Source organism: Carettochelys insculpta, chromosome 4 (assembly GCF_033958435.1).
Source record: "Carettochelys insculpta isolate YL-2023 chromosome 4, ASM3395843v1, whole genome shotgun sequence".
Taxonomy (NCBI): Eukaryota; Metazoa; Chordata; order Testudines; family Carettochelyidae; genus Carettochelys; species Carettochelys insculpta.
The window spans coordinates 102,767,540-102,788,801 of record NC_134140.1 but is presented as its reverse complement, the minus strand read 5'-3'; the positions used below and the strand labels follow the sequence as shown (position 1 = coordinate 102,788,801).

General features: G+C 42.5%; 1 long non-coding RNA gene across 1 annotated transcript in view; it reads right to left on the bottom strand.

The window, feature by feature from the left end:
- Window positions 1-21,262, bottom strand: part of LOC142012701 (uncharacterized) — a 65,703-nt gene that overhangs the window by 6,955 nt on the left and 37,486 nt on the right. The window lies entirely within an intron of this gene.

The window sequence follows — 21,262 nt, the reverse complement described above, 5'->3', positions numbered from 1 at the left end:
CTTCCCTTAATCAGGCTCTAGCCTAATGAGGCATGGAAAGGCTAAGACTTTGAATTAGAACTAATGCTCACTGGGAACAAGTGTAGTGTGTGTCAGGGTAATATTTTCCTGTCTATCTGTAACACTCAGAAGATGGGTTGCTGCCTCCTGGGACCAGCTGCAGCAACTGTGTGATACCAAGGGCAAAAGGGTTGGCTTGCTGTACTTAGGCTTCCATGTTTCTGAGTGTGTAATGTTGTCTTACAAACAGAAAACAGAACAGCAAATGTTTCTCACAAGGACAACACAAAATTCAATACCATTCTCAGAGTACTTCCTAGTCACGTACAGACACCCTAGACGGATGGAACAGGCATGGATTCTGAAAGATCTTGAGAATGTATATCCACTGCTCATTGGTATTTGAGCTAAGCAGCCTGGGAAGTAATGTGACTAACAATCATTGGGTGAGATTTCTTCTCCATTGCAATTCCCAGGGAAAAAATTGCACAATTTAAAAAAATCTGCACTTTGCTTTTATGTGTAAAAGCAATGTTGAAGAAGGGAGCCTTGCCTTTGAACTGCAAAGTGGCAAGACAAGAGATGATCTTTTAGTTTGAAGGGAGTGAGTCCAACATTCTTGGATGGCCCCCCAAGAAATTCATTTCTCTTGCATGTAGTTTTTCCCAATGCTATGCATGATCCAAGAGGACTGGCACTGCAGATGCTAGTTGGAAATTCTGGAGTTTTAGCTAAACATTTTACTGCTTTTGTGCTTAACAGTTTCCTTGTTTTATTTTGCTGTATTAACTATCTGAAGCAACTGGGAAATTTAGGAAAGTAAACAATTTCCAAGAGCTAGCAGTTTCTGTTTGGTTTTACATATAAGCTTTGTACGTATCGAGGTGTGTAAAAGTGTGTGTGTGGTGACTGTTCAGCATCAGGAGCAGCGTCAAACAAGGATGTGTCCTTGCTCCAACATTGTTCGGGATCTTCTTCGCACTCCTCCTGAAGCTCGCCTTTGGATCCTCAACAGAGGGCATCTTTTTACACACAAGATCTGATGGGAAACTGTTTAATCTTGCAAGGCTGAAAGCTAAATCTAAGGTGCAGGAAGTCCTCATCAGAGATATGCTGTTCGCAGATGACGCTGCTGTAGTGTCACACACAGAAGGCTGGCTTCAGAAACTGCTGGATCAGTTCTCCAAAGCATGCAAGGACTTCGGGCTTTCCATCAGCCTAAAGAGACAAACGTACTTGGTCAGGACGTTGCTGAACCTCCATCAATCAGTATGGACAACTATACGTTAAAGGTCGTCCACGAGTTTGTTTACCTGGGGTCCACCATCACTGACACCCTGTCATTAGAGGCTGAGCTAAATAGGAGGATCGGAAAAGCAGCCACAACTCTGTCCAAACTCACAAGAGAGTGTGGAAGAACATCAAGTTGTACACCCACACCAAAATGCAAGTCTACAGAGCCTGCATCCTCAGCACCCTCCTTTACGGCAGCAAGCCTTGGACCCTGTACGCCCGCCAGGAAAAGAGGCTGAACGTCTTCCACTTGCACTGCCTCAGGCGCATCCTTGGAATATCATGGAAGGACAGAGGGTTCAACACCGCCGTCCCTGAGCAAGCTGGAATCCCAACCATGCACACCCTCCTCAGGCAGCGGTGGCTCCGCGGGCTTGGCCACATCCACAGGATGAATGATGGAAGAATCCCAAAAGACATCCTGTATGGCGAGCTAGCCTCTGGCAACAGACCTCCCGGACGCCCCCAGTTGTGCTACAAAGATGTTTGCAAGAGGTAGACATCGAGACATGGGAGGAGCTGGCAGATGATCGCAGCAGATGGACGCAGGAACTACACAAGGGCCTTCAGATGGGCAAGATGAGGATCAGACAGCTAGCAGAGAAGCGAGCCCACAGAAAGCACAGTAAGGACCTGCCAGACACCCATTACACATGCAACAGATGCAGCAAGGACTATCACTCTCGTGTGGGGCTTCACAGTCACAGTTGATGCTGCAAATGATGACCCCAAATGGAACTACGAAGGGCACAATCTATAGTCTATGTAGACTGAAGGATGCGTACTACTACTATGGTGACTGTTATTCAGCTGGGCAAGCTGCCCACACTTAGAAGGGCCATGTGATGTACGAAGATTTAGTAATGTCAAATACACTATATATGCACGATTCTAGCATAGTTCATGGGATGTAAATTCCATATTTGTTGGAAGTCAGAGCTGAGAGTGGAAAGTATCTTTGGTATGGTTGGATTGCTCCGCAATGGAAAGTATTTGCCAGTTAGAGTTTTATTTTCTGTTGATCACCCAATGAGAACATATCCATTAATTATTAAGTGTTTCTAAACTAAAAGTCTGTAAAGCTAAAAGAGACAAATGGAACAAAACAAAATTAAAGGACCTTCCACCCTCCTCAGTAAAAGCGCCTCACATGTTCCAAAAATGATCAAATCAAGAAAAACCAAAACACCTTATTAGAACACTGACCTTGCAAAATACATAGGAAGAGTCAGGAATGGGCAAGGACTAAACTGCTCAAATGGGTATTATTTCCCTTTAAGGAATGGAATAAAAGAAAAGATGACAAATATCTCAAATGACTGCTTATTGCATAGGTTTGTTCTTGCTCAAAACTAAAAGCGACAATAGTGAAGATTTAATATTTGGATCTTTCATTCTCCATCATTTTGTGCTATAGATTCATCATGTCAGAATTATTTAGATACATTTCACTGAGTGTAATGTTGGGAGAAAGCAGAGCTGTAAAGAAGGCACACTGTATTCTGGCCAGAGGAATGCAAGTGTCACTGACGGAACATTGTCAGTGCTAAGCAAGTAATACATAACACCACTGTCCACCCTCAAAAGAAATGCTCTGAAACAGTCACTTAGAATTATCTATGCTCCAGCAGTTTAATGTCTACCCTTTCAACTCCAAAGGAAGTCTAACTACAAGGACTATTCACAGCACTTACAAATTATCCAGAAGGACACTCTCCAGTAATGCTAAAAACAGTGACAGTGTCTTTGCACTCCAAAGGGTCAAATTAGGGGAAAGGTAAGTGATACGACAGCATCTTCACAGCTTTCCAAGTGTCCATATTATGTTCCAGTGTGTAAGCTGCCTTAAAAAACAAACAAAACACAAACCAAGCTGAAGTTTCTAGGTAATATGGTTGTGGAAAGAAAAAAAAAGACTGACAATGTGAACCTAATGGAATTTATGCATTGACTCTTCCTGACTTGGCCTGAAACTTCTCCATTTTCCTCAGTGAGATGTTAACTCATATGCCCAGAGTTGATGTGCTGAAATGTCAGCAACTGAACTGCTCAAAGTCTGGAAAAAATGAAGAGGGACGATCACATTCTCAAAGTCTGCCCTATCTACTGAGAGTGATGGCTCATGAATTAATAGAACTTCAGAGAATGCCACTACATATTTCTCCCCAGATAGGAAGGAGTCAAACTCATGGAGCCTGGCAGAGTAGAGTGGTATATCGAAACCCCACCATGGGAAAGTCAAGCTGAGAATCGCACTTAAGCATCACTGAAGGGAAGCCTCACTTAAGGATCTCAGCAAAAAACATGGGTATGTCTGAACCCCACTAAAGGGAAGCCAAGCCAGAAAACCCAATGGACTCAGCAGGGCACTCATGTTCATAATTGTGAACACACCTACAATTTACAGTGAGAGGCACTGCTTCGTTTAGTGTCTCAAATGGGAAGAGTTTCGAAGAGTAGCAATTTTTTGGTTGCTCCCAAGTGGATCCAGGCTCCAAAGACAGTATAGCTCTGATCCCTCAGTTAAATATTGGTTCACATATTGATGTGGGGTATTAAATAGCAGTTTAGTTAGGAATTTTAGCAGTGTTGAAAGAAAGCTCCTGGCATGCACTGCAACCCTGAAACTGAACAGCTAATATATTACTTTTGTGACACCATTACTGGGACATATCTGCCAGCTTATCTGCTAAATTCTCAATTGTATTTCCACGAATTTACAAGATAGTCAAATTACCAGGGAATAGTCAAACTCTGGATCTTGCAGCAAAAAGTAGCAGCCTATACCACTTTGGGAAGATTCATTGAAATTCATATTCATTCAATGTAACAAAAGAGAGAAGAATTTGCCTCAGTGAAGCAAAAGACGAAAATGTGAGTCTAGAAAGCTGTGCTTGAAGCCTCTGACAGAAGGATGGAATTGAAGCCATATTATATCTGACGTGACTGTGGTTTAATTTCAAAGGACAGAATCTTCCTCTTGGAAAGAGAATATGTTGCATGAAGGGAAGAGGTAATGTCTCTTTTTTTAAGAAAATTAATTTTGACCAACCTGAAGTTGGAGAACTTAATCCTGAATGAAAACTCCAAACGGAAAGGTAGTTCAACCAAAACTTTACTCAAAATAACACACTTCATTTTTGATTATTCAGAATAAGGTACAGTATAGCTTTGCACCTCCAAAACCAACACTCTGATCTAGCAATATCCGTGGTCGGGCACGGATATTCCTGGACCAGGGAATCTAGTAGGAGGAAAGCTAGTATCTGGGAGCCCTGGTGGGCTGGAAGCCCTGTCTGTGGAACTGGCTGGGGCCAAAGCTGGTATCCAGGGGGCTGGTGTCTGGCAGTTGGGTGGGACTGGGGTCCGAGGAATTGGGGCCCAATTCTGGCAGCTCAGACAGCATCTGGGGCTGGAGCTAGCAGCCCAACTGGACTGGCAATAAAGGGTCAAAGGTGGGGGGGCGGGTCTAGCCAGGGCACAAACAGAAGTGACAGCAGGGAGGGAAAGTTTGTTGGGCAACTGGAGGCAGGGGACCTCTCCTGGTCTGACAAATTCCTTCATTCAGAACTGACCAGATCCTGGAAGTGCCCGACCAGGAAAGTCCAACCTGTACTTGCTTCTGCTCTAGATACGTCTAATTACAGAAAGATGCAGGAATAGCTTTTCAAAAATATCATCCGTACTCTGAGGCAAGATTGTGCCTTTGGTGATCTGCAATAAATGTCTCTTCCATTATGTGTGAGAGAAATTATTTCTTTACAGCTTTTAAAAATATATCCAGACATGCCTGATTCATGAGTCTCAATGTTACCTGACACTTAGTATCAGCAACCATGTCTTTCTGTATAAAATGTTTTTTAAAATAGAATATGAAGCAGTGGTGTTTTGATTGTATAAGCACCAGCTGATGGTGACCAGAGTTTACTTAAATCTCTTAACTTCTGCTGTGTCTACCAGGCAAGCTGTCTGTTCCCCATGATAAACAACAGGCAGCCTGCAGCAAGTTTTAATTTGCAACTGCAGTATCCTTACTGTCTGAATGAAGGTTGTATGGCCTGCACAATTTTTCCTTGGACTTTGCATACTGTGTTTTTGTTTTTAAGATATGTAAAATTTACTCTTCTGCATAACTAAGGCAAACTTAAAATATAAAAATTTTTTTAGAAGTAGAATAAAAGTAGCCTTCCCCAAAGTAACAGTCATCTCCTCATGCCTCAATGTACATCTACACTTCACCAACAAGCTTCGATTGCAGTTTATGTTAACAAACCCACGCTAGTTTTAATCTGCCTGGCTCTGGCACCAAAGCAATGATGCTGCAGCAGTACAAGTGTCAATGTGGGCTAGCTTCCTGAGTGATGAAGCAGGTTTGTACAGCTTTTGTTGCCATAGCTCCACTGCTCCGGTACTGAAGCCAGTCAGCTTAAAAGGTAGCCCATGTAGATATACCCAAGGTGTTTCCTAGTGGGTGGCTCCCACCTCTGGAACTCACTTCTCCAGCCCAGCCAAACATCTCCTGGGGAAAGCTGCACTATACCCTGAAGGGTGACAAGCACAAGATCTAGGAGATGAACTGGGGAAGTGAATTCGAGGGACCCACCTCCTCAGAACCATTTGTCACTAGCCCAGTCATCCTTAAATCTAAAGGCTTTATTGCAGTCTCCATGTCACAGGGCAAACTCACAGCCAGAGCAACCCCTCATGCCACCACATGGCACAGCAGGAGTTCTTCTGCTCTGCATGGCCTATCAGCTTTACTACAGCAGTCTGCAGCTTCCATAGCCTGCCCCCCAGCTGTGATTTGATTCAGTCAGCTTTGATTTCAGTTCCCTGCTGGGGTAACAGAAAAGTGCAAACAGAAAAAATTCTAATGGTTATCATGCCAGGGCTTTGATCACCACCTGGGGCTCAGATTTGGCCTCTGAGGCTTGTATTTCCCCTCTTGCTGAGGGAGAGGAACCAGGGCCACACTTTGCTTTGGGTTCCGATGCAGGGCCCTTGTGTTAGGCCAGTGGTGTTCAATACTAATTCAAGGATAGCCACACCTGTAGATGTCATCCTTCTGTATTCACACACGCACACACACCGCTCTAACTAGATGCCCCCTCCCAGAGGTAGGCTCCCCCACCCCACCCCTAACTGAATGCCCTCCCCGGGAGCCAGGCAACCCCAGAGCCAGGCACCTCCACTCAGCCACTCACCAGAGCTACTGCCGCAAGACCTGCACTGGGGCCACCCTGGAGTCATGCAGGGGTCTGAGCTGCATCAAGGAAAGAGGCCGGAGCCATGCTGGGGCCCAAGCTGCATGGCAAGAGGCCAGAGCCATGCTAGGGCCCCAAGCTGCAGCAGCTGGAGCCGCTGCCATGCACTTATCCCACCAAGTGGTGGGGCATGTGTGCAAAGAGGGCAGACTGCACCCATACGTGCAGCTCTTAGGAGTCACATTTAAAGGCTCCAAGAGCTGTATGCAGCTCCAGAGCCCAGAATCGCCTCACTGCGGCGTCCTGTTCACCACACGTGGCAAGTAGCAAATATGTTGGACACCACAGTCTTAGGCAATTAAGTTTGCCTTCTTACACCACCTCACTGCTTGCCACCAGGGCTGCTCCTACCTTTTCCTTGTTTGTCCACATCTTGCACAGGCCCTTGGACTCTACTCCTCCTGCCTCTGAGTTCTGACTCCTCATATGCCTTCTTCTCAGCCAGCTACTGAGGTGTTTCAAGGCTACTCTGCTGTGCATTCTATAACAGCTGTTGCTAATTGGCTCCTGAGTCACAGTTGGAGGGATACAGAGCCCGTCTATTAACCCTTTCCTGGATGTCCCAGTGGGGTGTCAATGCACCCCAAGTGGTCTCACTTGCTGTGGTTTATGACAGGGGAGACAAGGAGTAATTCAGGTTCCATCTTGTAGTCTCAGAGTTAGAAACTGCTGTTCCAAAACTCCACTTGCCCAGAATCACATTATGAAGCCTGAAAGCCAGTCCCCCAAATTTTCAGACTTGAGCCCCTAGAGTACCTAAATCAATCTAAATAAAAATGCTCTACCTTTCACAAGTGCTGAAATCCTGAAACTAAAAGGTGCTGTGGATGCCTGCAGAACTGCTGGTAGTGGTAACAGAGAGGAAGCCATGCTAGCCTATACACTATCAAAACAAGTGGGTGTGAGGAGGAAAGGGTGTAATTGCTCCAAGGGCCAGGCCCAACTCCAGCTATTTAAAAGGGTCTGGGACTCCGGGCCCCTTAAGTTGCTGCAGAGCCTGATATGGTATAATCTGGGCAACATGGAAAGCTGACTGCCCCAGCCCTGCTTCTTCCATGGGACCCAGAGCCAATCTCCCCTACATTGTCCAGGCCTTGGCAAAGTCTGTGCCAGCTCTGAGTGCCCAGAGGTTCTCATAACCAGGTTGTTTCTATTTAGCTGACTATAAATTGGAGTAGATGCCTATGGTAAACCTTGCAAGTTTGAAAATTGTAGTCCCAGTGCTTTCAAACAATAGTCCAAAATAAAACAAGCGTCACTAGTAACAAGCACAGAGATTGAGTCTCTTTGCCAGTTATATCCTTGCTTGTTAGAGACCTGGTGCAACTTTTTGCAGAAGTAAAAATGAAAGGATAAGCTGGCAGGACTTGACACTACCTTTAAAACTCAGTTGTGGCTCTCTTCTTCCTTCAGTGTACATATACAGTTCTTATTGGCATTACAGGGAGTTGAGCACATATGTTGAAGAGGGAACAGGTTACCTAAAATGTTCTTTGGGAGCTGACACTACCACATGGCATTGCAATCCAGTGAATGCAGAGCTATATTGCGGCTTCATGCTTCTGCAACAGCACAGCCCCCATTCCCACATGCTGATTGTCCTCTCCCTGAACCAACCATTGTATTTAGTTGTTTTCCTTAACATTTTTTCACACCTGGGAAGGGCTGCCCAGGGCAAACTAATTACACAGAACAAGGGGAGCAGCTATTATGATTAATGAGATTATAATTTAGAAAAACATAATTGTAAAAGGAGAAAGAAACATGCTGCCTGCTGGCATGAAGTGTGCTTAAAGGCACAGCCTGTGTTTCTGGAAGCAGATCAGATTTCACGCCCATTGCAGTGAACAGGAGCTCAGCCAGTAAGTTTCAAGGGAGCAGAATTCAGCTGTATTGATGCTTCCAATGACAAACCTATCCCCACTTTTATTTCAAGATGTTTTGGAATGTATTTATATGTATTCCAATGGACAGTAAAGTGCACCCATTAATGTATCCCCATGAACATGTTTAGTAAAAATAATTAAAAGACCACACAGGACCACATTTAACCAGAGACAATTTCTGGAGCATTAGACTAGCTCCCTCCCACAACCCTCACCACACAGGAAGTATGCCGTCACCACCATACTGTACGTAGTATCAGAGGTGCTTGTTTTCGTCTGTATCTGCCAAAATGATGAGAAGTCCTGCGGCACCCCACAGACCCACATACATTGGAGCATAAGCTTTCATGGGCAAGACCTACTTTTCTTCATGTATGGGATGAAGTGGGTCTTTGCTCACAAAAGCATATGCTCCAGTAAATCTGTTAGTCTATAAGATGCCACAGGACTTCTCGTTGTTCATATTATACCTAGGCTTAAAATCAAACTGACAGGGATCAAGGCAATTGGAGGACTTTTGAGACCCCTCTCTCCAGCTGCCTTGCCCAAATTTTCTAAGTAATCTTACTCTTAAAAAAAATTATGTAAAATGCAATTGTTGCTAAGACTGCTTGTATCAAGAGATGGTTTTAGTAAACATTTACAACCTGTCTTACATGCACTGGCATATAATAAGGGTATGTCAGTGTTGCAATCTGATGTGTAACTACAGCTCATGTAGATACACCCATGTTATCATTAATCTACTTAGCATAGCTATAAATAAGAGCATAGATATGCATGCCTGCCTGGGATTCCATATGTACTTGTGTTGTTAGCTCATGTTTCTGGGTCTTTGTTGCTATTTTTAATGGTACTAGCTAGATTAAAGCTAGAATGGTCACACCTACTGGTGTTACAATCACACCTCTATTACAATGCAAACCTATGCTTGTTACCCTGCTACATGGACTATTTTATTGAGGTTGTAACTTAGAAGACACAGCAGCCTCCACAGGACTGCTACTCTCTCTTCTGGTGAGTGAGTGGTCAGGAACTTGCATAGAACAATGTACTCCAGTACATTGAGTTGGCCAGTGCAGGTGAGCTGGTGCAGAGGTGAAGATAATCTATGCTAGCTAAATCCCGTAGCAGGTTACATCACTGTTGGAACAAGATGTGGGAAAAAAACCTGAAATTTGATCTCTTCCTGGAGTAGCGCAACTACACTCTGCCAAGGCCTTATTCAGCGGTTTTGGAAAAATGACAAACTCATCCTGACTTATTAACAGAGAGCAAGCCATGCTAGTCTATATACTATCAAAACAAAAAAGCAGTAAAATAGCACTTTAAAGATGAACAAAATAATTTATTAGGTGAGCACTGACAACTATACGTTAGAGGTCATCCACGAGTTCGTTTACCTCGGCTCCACCATCACTGACACCCTGTCGTTGGACACTGAGCTAAATAGGAGGATCGGAAAAGCAGCCACAACTCTGTCCAGACTCAGCAAGAGAGTGTGGAATAACAACAAGCTGTACACTCACACCAAAATGCAAGTCTACAGAGCCTGCATCCTCAGCACCCTCCTTTATGGCAGCGAGACTTGGACCCTGTATGCCCGCCAGGTAAAGAGGCTGAACGTCTTCCACTTGTGCTGCCTCAGGAGCATCCTTGGAATATCATGGAAGGACAGAGTGACCAACACCGCCGTCCTCGAGCAAGCTGGAATCCCAACCATGCACACCCTCCTCAGGCACCGTCGGCTCTGCTGGCTTGGCCACGTCCACAGGATGAATGATGGAAGGATTCCAAAAGACATCCTGTATGGTGAGCTAGCTTCTGGCAAAAGACCTCCTGGACGCCCCCAGTTGTGCTACAAAGATGTCTGCAAGAGAGACCTCAGAGAGGTAGACATCGAGCTGGACACCTGGGAAGAACTAGCAGACGACCGCAGCAGATGGAGTCAGGGGTTACACAAGGGCCTTCAGAAGGGTGAGATGAGGATCAGACAGCTAGCAGAGGAGAAGTGAGCGCACAGAAAGCACACTAAGGACTTGCCAGACACCCACCACATCTGCAAGAGATGCAGCAAGGACTGTCACTCTCGTGTGGGTCTTCATAGTCACAGTAGACGCTGTAAATGAAGTCCTCAATTGAAACTATAAAGGGTGCAATCCATAGTCTATGCAGACTGAAGGATGCCTACTACATGGGACAGACCCACTGCTTCAGACCAAAGTCTGTTCTGGTATGGCTATGGTCTGAAGAAGTGGGTCTGTCCCACAAAAGCTCACCTAATAAATTATTTTGTTAGTCTTTAAAGTGCTACTTTACTGCTTTTTTGTTTTCATCCTAATTTAGAAGATGCTGGGGCTTTGCCCTCATGCAGAGATATATATAGAAAAGCTCTAACAATCGGCCACTTACCAGAGTTGGAAAAGGTACCCAAAAAGTTACTTGAGTAAAAATGCAGTTGTTTTCGCTTATGGATACTTGAGTGCAACAACGATATAATGTGTGTGTGTGCACGCATGCGCATGTATGCATGCTTACGTAGTCTTCCAGAGGGACACCAGTGACTCATACTTGAGTACATCCTCCCCCAAGCAAATACACTTTTACTCAAGTAAGATTTTGGTAATTGTAGGCCACAGCCTGAAGTAGCTCTAAAAACTCACTCAATAAATAATTTTCCTTAAGTTATATACTCTCCTCAAAAATAACTCTAAATTTATAGTGAGTAGAGCTGGAAAAGACCTGTTAGATCAAAGAGTGTAGCCACCAGCAAAGACAGGATATGATTTCCTAACGGAGGAAGTAACTGATGTTAAATTGGTATTACATTGATCCTTAGCCTGAAACTACGCTTGAGAGTGTACAAAATATGAGACTGGTAACATAATAATTTGGTCCTACTACAGCTGATCATAGCTTTAGAGTGAAAAAATAACCAACATTTGATTTAAAAAAGCTAAACATGAAAAATATTAAATTAGCTGCTGCATAAGACATTTTATGCCCTCCTGGGGTCGGGGGTGGAACAACATCACCAACATAAGTCACACTGGGGACATGATTATATTTAAATAGATGATCTGAAATATGGGGTGTATTGGGCCCTGAAGTTGGGAGGTTGCACTCTTTGCATTTGATGAAGTGGGTCTTTGCACATGCAAGCTTATGCTCCAAAATCTCTCTAAAGTGCCACAGGACTTCTCATTCTCAGTGTTTTTGCAGATACAGACTAACACAGCTCCCCTCTGATACGCTTTGATCGTGTCTCAAATATTCCTCCCATTGAATGGCACTCTGCTGGAGGTTCCTCATAAAAGAGAGAAAAGAAATGTTTTTCTTTGTTGTGGAAAAAGACTTGTTACTTCCCTTAACAGAAAACCAGCCAAATGTCTTTCAGCTAATGCTAATAATGAAGTGGGTGTTGGCAGATTGTGGGAAGCTGCAACAGCAGTAATTAGAAGTCCTGTTAGATCATATTCCCTGTAGAGATGAAAGAATCTGTCTAGAAAATGGGGGGGGGGGGAATAGAAAAGAAAGATTCTAGGTAGAAAATGGACCTCTGGGGAAAAGATCATAACTAGGAAATTAGAATTAAACATTTGCTTCCACAAAAGACTAAGGCTATGTCTACACTACAGAGTTTTGTCAGTTGACAAAACCCACAGAGCGTCCAGATTCCCAAGGTATTCAGTCGACAGTAAGTCGACAGAATGCAGCACTTTTGTCGACAGCCGTACCTCACTCGCCATGAGGAAGAACACCTCTGTCAACAGAGATCTGTTGACAGAAAGCCTCTCTGGACATTCTGGGGGACCCTCTGTTGACAGACAGGGTTTCTGGGTCACTGGGCAGCCTGGTTGCTGTGGTTCTGTTTGGACGTTTTCCCAGTAGAACAGCTAGGCAGTCCGGCCGCTCTCTATCAACAGAGCATGTCACTCTTGCGATCCACTTAGCAGTTTGGCTGCAATCTGTTGATTGCAGTTTTGTCAGAAGATATCTTCTGACAAAAACGTCTGTAGACAAATGCCTGTAATCTAGATGAACCTAAATGAACCTTGAAATTTTATAAGAAAATGAGATACACTCAGTTGTTAGAGGAAAGACTCAAAGGGCAAATACTAAGTGAAACTGAGATCCTGGTGGTAAGTTTACTATAAAAAATAAACAGGAATGAAGATAATTTACAAATTGTATTGTGGTCCCAGTCCTAGCCTTATTAAACTAGGCATGGAATAAGCATGAAGGAAGATACTGTAACCAGGCTAAAAATATTTTGTTGCTATAAAACATTAAATAATAATAAAGGTGTGTACGATTAAAGATTTTTGACAACTGCTCTCTGGTATGAATTTAATTCGTTTAAATACTAAAATAATATCAGGGCTTCCTTCAGCAGTACATTGGCTTTTAGGGTTTTAAAATCAGCTTGCTTTCATTTGCAACATTTTATAGGAAATGTAAGAGTTATTGTTTTACATGTTAGTTAGAGGGAAAAGTGTTTGGAATGACTGATTCAGTTCACTACAACAGTCACGGTGTTAATTTGGGCATCTGAAGAAGTGAGTTAACTCACAAAAGCTCATGCTCTAAACTTTTCTGTTAGTCTATAAGGTGCCACAGGACCCTTTGGTGTTAATTTTCTGTACTGTGTTTCTTGCCTGTTTGACTGTGGTCACAATAACATATTAGGATCAACCAAAGAGAAATGTTTTTTCACAGCAGGGCTGCCTATGGCTGCCAGCCAGGCTGCCTATTTTTTGAAACAAGTGAAAATGCTGATGACTGTTTTCTTTCTTAAGAAAAGTAAGGGGGAAAAATAAGCTGGTCAGTCTATTTGCACAGAACACTTACATAAGGGTATTTTCCTTACAAACATTTTCTTTAGGAAAACAGTTGACCACTCAACTCCCACTGATTTCTGCCCACTTTCATGCTTGTGAGCATATGCCCTGACACTTACCAGTCACCCAGGGCTCTATTTTAATGTCTATGCTTGCTGAATTCAGGTGAGATTTTCCAAGGGACATATTTTATGTTCAGTTTAAAATCCCCTTAGCTAGAACAACTATTTCAATCACACTTGACAAGCAAATGCTTGTGGTTCTCTCATGCCTGGTCTAAGTACTGTTAGTCATGGGTGACAGAAAACTCAAACGCTAGTCAACTAATTCTGTCAACTAAGAGAATTCAATTGAGGTACTTGAAAATTCACCTTTTATTTACTAAAATCCTGCCCTGGAAAATACTTGCCTATTTTTACTCGTAGGAGTTCTCTCATTGATACAATGAATAAAACTGAGCAAGTGTATGTTTGTAGGATCAGCCTCTTTTTTTTTTTAAATCAGAAACATATTTTTCACTACTGTTTTTTTTTCCCTCTCCATTTTGTATGCACAGTGGTTTATTACTGTAGAGTTGATTCTGAGATATAGGTTTCTGCTTTTGTTGTTTGTGTTTTTAAGAAAACAATATTATTCTGAAAGGAGAAAAAAAAACGTGAATTATAAAACAGCTATCAGAACAAATCCCACTTACTCTATTCATATGAATAGGCCCATTGATGTCATTGGGCTAACCTGAAAAGAAGCAAAAAATATTTGTCCCAAAATTTAAGGAAAAGGCTGAATCTCATTAGGTCAGTGTGTTTAATCCAGATATCTTACATCTGGGGACAGAAGCAAGTGTTAGTTGCTGGATAACTGAATAAAAAATAGGAAGCAAAAATTAGGAATAACTGATTCATTTTCTAAATATAGAGACAGAAACTGGGGTGGTGGGATCCAGCAAGGATATGTAGAGGGACAGTGCTGTTCAACATCGTCATAAATGAGCTGAGAAAAACAGTAAGGTGGCAAAGTCTGTAGATGATACAATATTACTAAAGATAGTTAAGTCCAAGGCTGATTGAGAAGAGTTATAGAGGGACCTCACAAAACTGGGTGATTGGACAACAAAATGGTAGATGAAATTCAATACACACTGATAAATGGAAAGTAATGCCTATTGGAAAACATAATCCTAAGCATACATACAAAATAATGGGGTCTAAGTTCACTGTTACCACTTAGAAAAGAGATTGTGGTGTCATTGTGGATAATTCTCTGAAAACATCTGCTCAAAGGGTGGCAGCAGTCATAAAAGCTAAAAAGAATATTAAGAACCATTAGTAAAGGGATAGATAAGAGAGAAAATATCATAATGCCACTATGTAAATCCATGGTACGCGCATACCTTAAATACTGCATGGAGTTTTGATCTCTCCCCATCTCAAAAAGATATATTGGAACTGGGAAAAATGCAAAGAAGGGCAACAAAAATGATTAGGGATGTAGAATAACTTCCATATGAGAAATTATTAAAAAAGACAGCTTCGAAAGGAGATCACTGGGGGTGATATGACAGAGGTCTATAAATCATGAATGGTTGAAGAAAATGAGTAAAAACAGGTAGATTTAAAACAAACATAAGGAAGTACTTCTTTCCCACAACACACTGTCAACCTATGAAATTTGTTGTCCAGGGATGTTGTGGAGGCCAAAATTATAACTGGGTTCAAAAAGAGAATGAGCTAAATTCATGGAAGACTGATCCAGTAATGACAATTAACCAGGGACACAAGTGCATGCTCCGGGTATCTCTAAACTGCCAGAAGCTGAGACTGGACAATACTGATGGGATCTCACTCAATAAATTGTCCTGTTCCATTCATGCTGCCTGGAGCATCTGCCACTAGTCACCATTGGAAGACAGGATACTGTGCTAGATGGACCACGGGTGTGACCCAGTATGGTTGTTCTTATGGCAATTATCCTCTTACCTTCCGATTAGGCTTCAGCAGGGCTGCAACCTGAATCTCACTATGAAAGGAACTCAGGCTGAGTGTTCCTGTGTGTTCACAGATGCCATCGAAGCCAATTCAGCCCCACCGTATCCACTCCTGTTTCCAGCACCCCCAGCTTCCACATACCTGCAGCTTACAGGGAATGAGGTGTGGGGACACAAATATAGCTCACCCCCCGCCCCCAATATTATGGAATAACAGCTCTCATCATCAACCCAAGTGGTGGCACCTTGGCAAGTCCTACCCAGGTTAGAGCAGGGGGTGGTCCAGTCATGGGCTATAAGGCAGGGGATCTTCCCCAGGCCCCAAACCCATCTATAGCCATTGTGGGACCTGCCAGCCTCCACTTGTGCAGCCAGACCCTAAGTCACCCAGCTTCAGGAATCACAGCTCTGAGAGCCTGAGGGAGGCTGAGAGGGGCATCCAGGGGGCTCTCAAGAGCTCCTGGGGAGAGGAAACCTGGGGCCACAATTCCTGGAGCTGCGAGCTTAGGCTCTAGCTGCCTGGGTAAGACAGTTGATTATGCGCCTCACAGCTGCTGCTGCTGGACTCAGGGCCCTGGGCTAAACAGCAAACCATTTTCCCAGCGGTAAGGCCCACTCCATGTGCAGAGCTAGGCTCTGAAAGGCTGAGAGTCTGCTGATTCCCACTGATGCCTCATCCATCTGTGGACAAGGTGTGTGTGTGTTTGGGGGAGGCCTGAGGTTAAGCCCCATTGCCAAAGCAGTGTTGCCAATTCTCACAGTTTCGCTTGAGTGTTGTCATATCTTCTTAAGCCCCAAGAAGTTTCTAGCCCTCATTCCTGCAGAGAAAAGCATGACTCAAAACACACCCTAAAAATAAAAAAACACAAAAACCCCATGCAAAATATATACATTTTAATATTTATTTTAACTCAGTCATGATTTGAAAGCCAATCTCATGATTTTTGGGGGATGTGATTCATACTCACTGTTCAAAGCTTGGGTTTGACAAGAGGCAGCCCATGTGCAATGAATGGAACTAAGCACACTTGAAAAGTGATATGTGCTTACATGTTTTACTAATCAGTGACTTAGTGAGGAGGTGGGGCTTTTATTAAATATTGCAGAATTACAAACATCAGAAAGACATTAGAGTAAATGTGCCTTTGAAAAGATAAGCATAAATACAATAAAGAACAGTAAAAGGGGATACTGTTTAGCTGTCTACTTGTCCAAGTCCCTCATAGTTACAGAGCACGCATGGTACAGTACAGTGCAACATCCTAGCATCTACATGCAAATCCTCCCCTAATGCCTTAATAACACCTTAGTTATTAAAACAGATAGACTTTTTTTAAAAATCAAAACAAAACTATTTTTCAACATTTAAGGGGAACTGGTGGGAAAAAGTCAGGAAAACTTTTAAATAAATCTGTCTTTTGTTCTAAACAGCTTTTCATTAAAATCTGTTTCTATAAAGGACAAAATTCTGAGTTTCATCCACAATGTTGGTGTTTTTATGAACACATCAAAACCACACATTTCAGGTGTTCAGCAACCAAAGACTGAAATTGCACAGTGTTAAAACTGAAATCTTTTTGGATTTCAATAAGCAAAACTGGAAACAGTTTCATGTTTGATTTGAAAAACATGAAACATTTTGAGGAGAAATACTGATGAAAATGGAAAATTGTTGTTTTGTTTACTTTTTTGTGAAGAAAGAAAAAAGTATTTCCCCAAGCAGTGCTACATTTAAGGTTTTTTGTACTACACTCAACTTGGACATTGAAATAGGTCAATCTTGCCTTCTCTTTATTGTAACAATCCTGACATAGATCAACGCAGGACAAACCCTGAACTGAAGCAGAACCCTCTTGATTTCACTGAGATGCTCCATGGGTTCTGGAACCCCTCCATATAGAGCTGATGGAAGGATCAGAGCCTTTATTTCACAGATAGTTTTAACACACCAGCACCGCACTATTGGAACAGTGTTTCAGCTGAAGGGAAAAACAAACTCTGTCCCCTTTTTAAAATGTATTTCTAATTTAACATTAGGTTGTAAAAACACCCACTTTATTTTTTAAACAAAAATGGGTTTACAGGTCTACATATTATATGATCTTGTCCCTTATAAAAGAAGAAACCCTCGTCTTACTGCTGTCAAAACCTAATCTAGTGCAATTAGGTCATGCTAAATTTGTGCGAGACAAGTGTGTGGACTTTCTTGCAGGTGAGATATCTGTCAAAGAAAATGCTTTGGTACATTAGAGGAAAATTAAACATTGGCAGGAGCTCTGAAAGAAAATGTGATAAAGTCTCTTGATAAGACTCTGGTATTTCATAATTAAATAGGAAAAAAGTAGGCTTACTTTGGCAATTTGTTTCTTCACATATAGAAAGGTAGTGCTTTCCAAGTATCCTCTCTTATTTACATTAGTTTTGCCCCTTATCATGGACAAGCCATGTGACTGGCTTAACAAAAGGGAGTGGACGGGAGTGAATTGTCAGTGGAGGGGTGAGTCTGGGGCCAAACATTTGAGTTTTCCATTTGTGGTTAAAAATGTACTGGTTTCATTCCTGACACACTTTGGAGGAAACACTGAAAAAGACAACAGGGGACATTTTGTAATACAGTAGTGGCTCGATTTACACAAGGGTTGTGTTCCCACATGCCCTCGCATAACCTGAATTTCGCATAAGTCGGGGGCAGGTTTTTTCCCTGGTGGAACGCACGTTCTGCAGCCAGAGAAGCAGCAGGAGCACCTGAAGCTCCTTATGAAAGGTAACTCTGGGGTTGGGGGTGAGCAGCTGGGCAGGGTTAAGCCTAGTGGTGGACTGGGACTGTGGGAGCTGGCACGGAGGGGTTAAGCCTGAGGTGGTTTAGGGCTGCAGGGAGGCGGGGGGTGGAGTTAAGCCAGAGCCACGCATAGGGTGTTTGAATTGGGGTGGGGGGTTGAGCTAAAGCCACACACAGGGGTGGTGAGCTGAAGCCATGCTCGGATGGTGGACCGGGCCACAGGGGGGTTGAAACGGGACAAGGGGACTGAGCTAAAGCCACACAGGCGGGTGGTGAGCCAGAGCCATGTTTGTGTGGTGAGCCACTAAGGGGCTTGGGGGGGGGCGTTGAGCCGGGGCTGCACATGTGGTGTGGGGAGCCAGAGCCAGATCCAGATCCAGAGCCAGAGCCAAGCCAGGCATGAGGGTAGGGGGTAAGCCAGAGCCCTGCGCGGGTGGTGAGCGAGGCCAGGGGAGGGGGTTGAACTGGTGCCACATGGGCCAGGGGGTTGAGCCAGGGCCAGAGGAGTGGGATTTTGAGTTGCACTTAACTTGCGTTAATGTGAGTTAAGCACAACTTGAAATCGTGCATTTCAAAGGTTTACTATAGAGGAAAGTCCACATGTTCCTCATGCTTATGATGCCTTTTTGATCTCTCACTTCTTACTTTCATTTTTACCACTATGTCTTATTTTTAATTTTTGGACAATATTACCTATCTTAGACTGCAAGGCTAGATCCTAGCTTAAAACAAGTTACACAGTTTGCAAATTGCATAAGTTATTTTGAAGCATCGTATTTTGAACCCAGTGCAGGCTACACTGCACCAGAGTTTGAAATAAGTGCTTATTTCGAACTTCTCGCTAACCCTTGTAAGACAATGGTTACCAGGAACACAATACTGTGCTCAAAATAGATTTGCTATTTTGAGCACTCTGTTTGGCTGCAGGGTTTCTATTTTGGGATACAAATGTATCCCAAAATAGAAAGCATAGTGTAGTCTTAGTTTAAGACTGAAGACAGCTTTCAAAAAATTAACTCAAAAATAAATGGTGAACGCAAAATCAAGGAACAGTCAAAAAATAAAACAAGTGAGATTGAATGTCTATCTATCTATGATTTGCAATTCACCTTTTAAGCTGTATCAAAGTGTGATTTACCCTCTGGGTTCGGCCAAGTAGTCCACAGTCAATGCCATAGTTTTCAATAAATATCTGAATTTAAGAAGTTTTATGCAACAGCAAACCTGATGTTGCCTCATGAATTTACCATTGACTCTATGATTGTCAACTCTCTTCTTTTTCTCCTTCTGTAAGAACTGTCCTATTTACTAGGGAGTAAATACTGTAAAAAGCAAAAACAAAACAAAAAACAAAAAAAAAGGCATGGAGAACTAGAAATAGTAATCAAGGTTGACAAATCAGAAAAAAAAATTATCAAGGTGAGCAAATCAGAAAGCAGAGGGGCGAGGGAAGTCAAGAATTAGATTAAGCCAAGTATGCAAAAGAACCCCATAGCATCCCAGAAAATCTGCATCCCAGTTCAAACCATGTGTTAATGTGTCAAATTTGAATATGAAAGAGAGTTCAGCAGTCTCTCTTTCCAAAGCGGTGTGAAAATTCTTCTTCAATAAGATGCAAACTCTTAAGTCATTAAGTCTTAACACGTGCTTTGAACTGGGATGCTATAGGGGTGCTTTTGCATGCTTGGCTTAAACTAATTCTTGACTTCCCCTGCCCCTCTGCTCTCTGATTTGCTCACCTTGATAATTTTTTTCTGATTTGTCAACCTTGATTACTATTTCTGGTTCTCCATGCCTTAAATATTGAGTCTGTTGTGGTATGGCTATGGCCTGAAGAAGTGGGTCTGTCCCACGAAAGCTCACCTAATAAATTATTTTGTCAGTCTTTGAAGTGCTACTTTACTGCTCTTTTGTTTTGATAGTATATAGACTTGCACAGCTTTCTCTCTATTACAAAAGAGCTTTAGTATTGTTAGAAATAATTTTGGATTTTTGTTTGTTTTCAATATTGTTTTTCATCTGTTTTCTTTACAACTGTTCCTACTTCTGAAGCAAGAAAGCAAAATAATTGCAAGGGGAAAATTGTCATGTTCCCTGTGTCTATGTACAGGGCAAAATATGTAAATTACCTGCTGTGGAGGCACAGCTTTGGATTTTTACCACTGAGGCATCTGTCCAAATTCTGGCTGTCTTGAAAAAATATTTACTCTCTGTTCTCTATGCACTATGTGTGGTCAGGAAATGAGGAGTGGGTGGGCAAGCGGGTGCGGTACAGGATAGGGAGTGCTGCTGTCAAAGGCGGGATGTGTTGACCCAAGCTATGCTCCACCCACCCACCCAATCCCACCTCCTTCCCAGTCTCTCCAATTTGCCCTCATTCCATTTGCTTTCTTCCTCTTCTTTTTTATGGTGCATAAAGATGTCTTGAAAGGGTAGTTCAAGTATATATGCTTTTCTGTCTGTTTTATTTAGTAGAGAGCTTGCTTTTGATTTTCTGGTTTGTTTTTTGCCATTGAAATCTCAAGTATGTTAAGTCTGATCTTCCCAGCTTTTGCTGGATGACTTGGTAAAGGTCTCAGAGAAACCAGGAGACCTCTGGATCTTTTATTAAATGGGTAACAGCTACTGAATCTTTCTCAAATAATTTTTCCCCCCAGTGTTTGTTAGAAAATCCTTTTATCACAAGCTTAAACTCTGCCTGAAAGAGCAACTGAGTAACCATTGAGTATACTAGTAGGTGGTTTCTGTTGACGCTAACAAAAGTATTAAAAATGAGTCTCCAACATGGGCAGAGGGAACTATAGTTTGCAACAGAGAGGTTTCAGAAGGGTGAAAATATGAAAAGCCAAACTTGAGGAGAAAGCTTAGGCTGAGGTTCATGTTTCTGAGTATGTTGGATGGAATTTTATAAAGCGTGTATATATGTTAGAGAAGGGGGCCTCTTGCTTAAAATGCATTAACAATTATATATCTGTTTTAAAGAATCTGAATAAAAATCACATCAAATTCAGTTATACAGATTTTACTTCCTTTGTGCTGTAATGCCATAATCCTACCAGTCCTCTACTGAAGGATGCAAGAACTCAATTTCTGATGTAAAAAACAAGCAGAAAACAAAATCCTTTAGAATAATCTGCACCCCCAATCCCTAAACAAGAAAAACAGCCTCTTTATTTCCTTACCCTTATAAATTCAGGTACATTTTATACATAAAA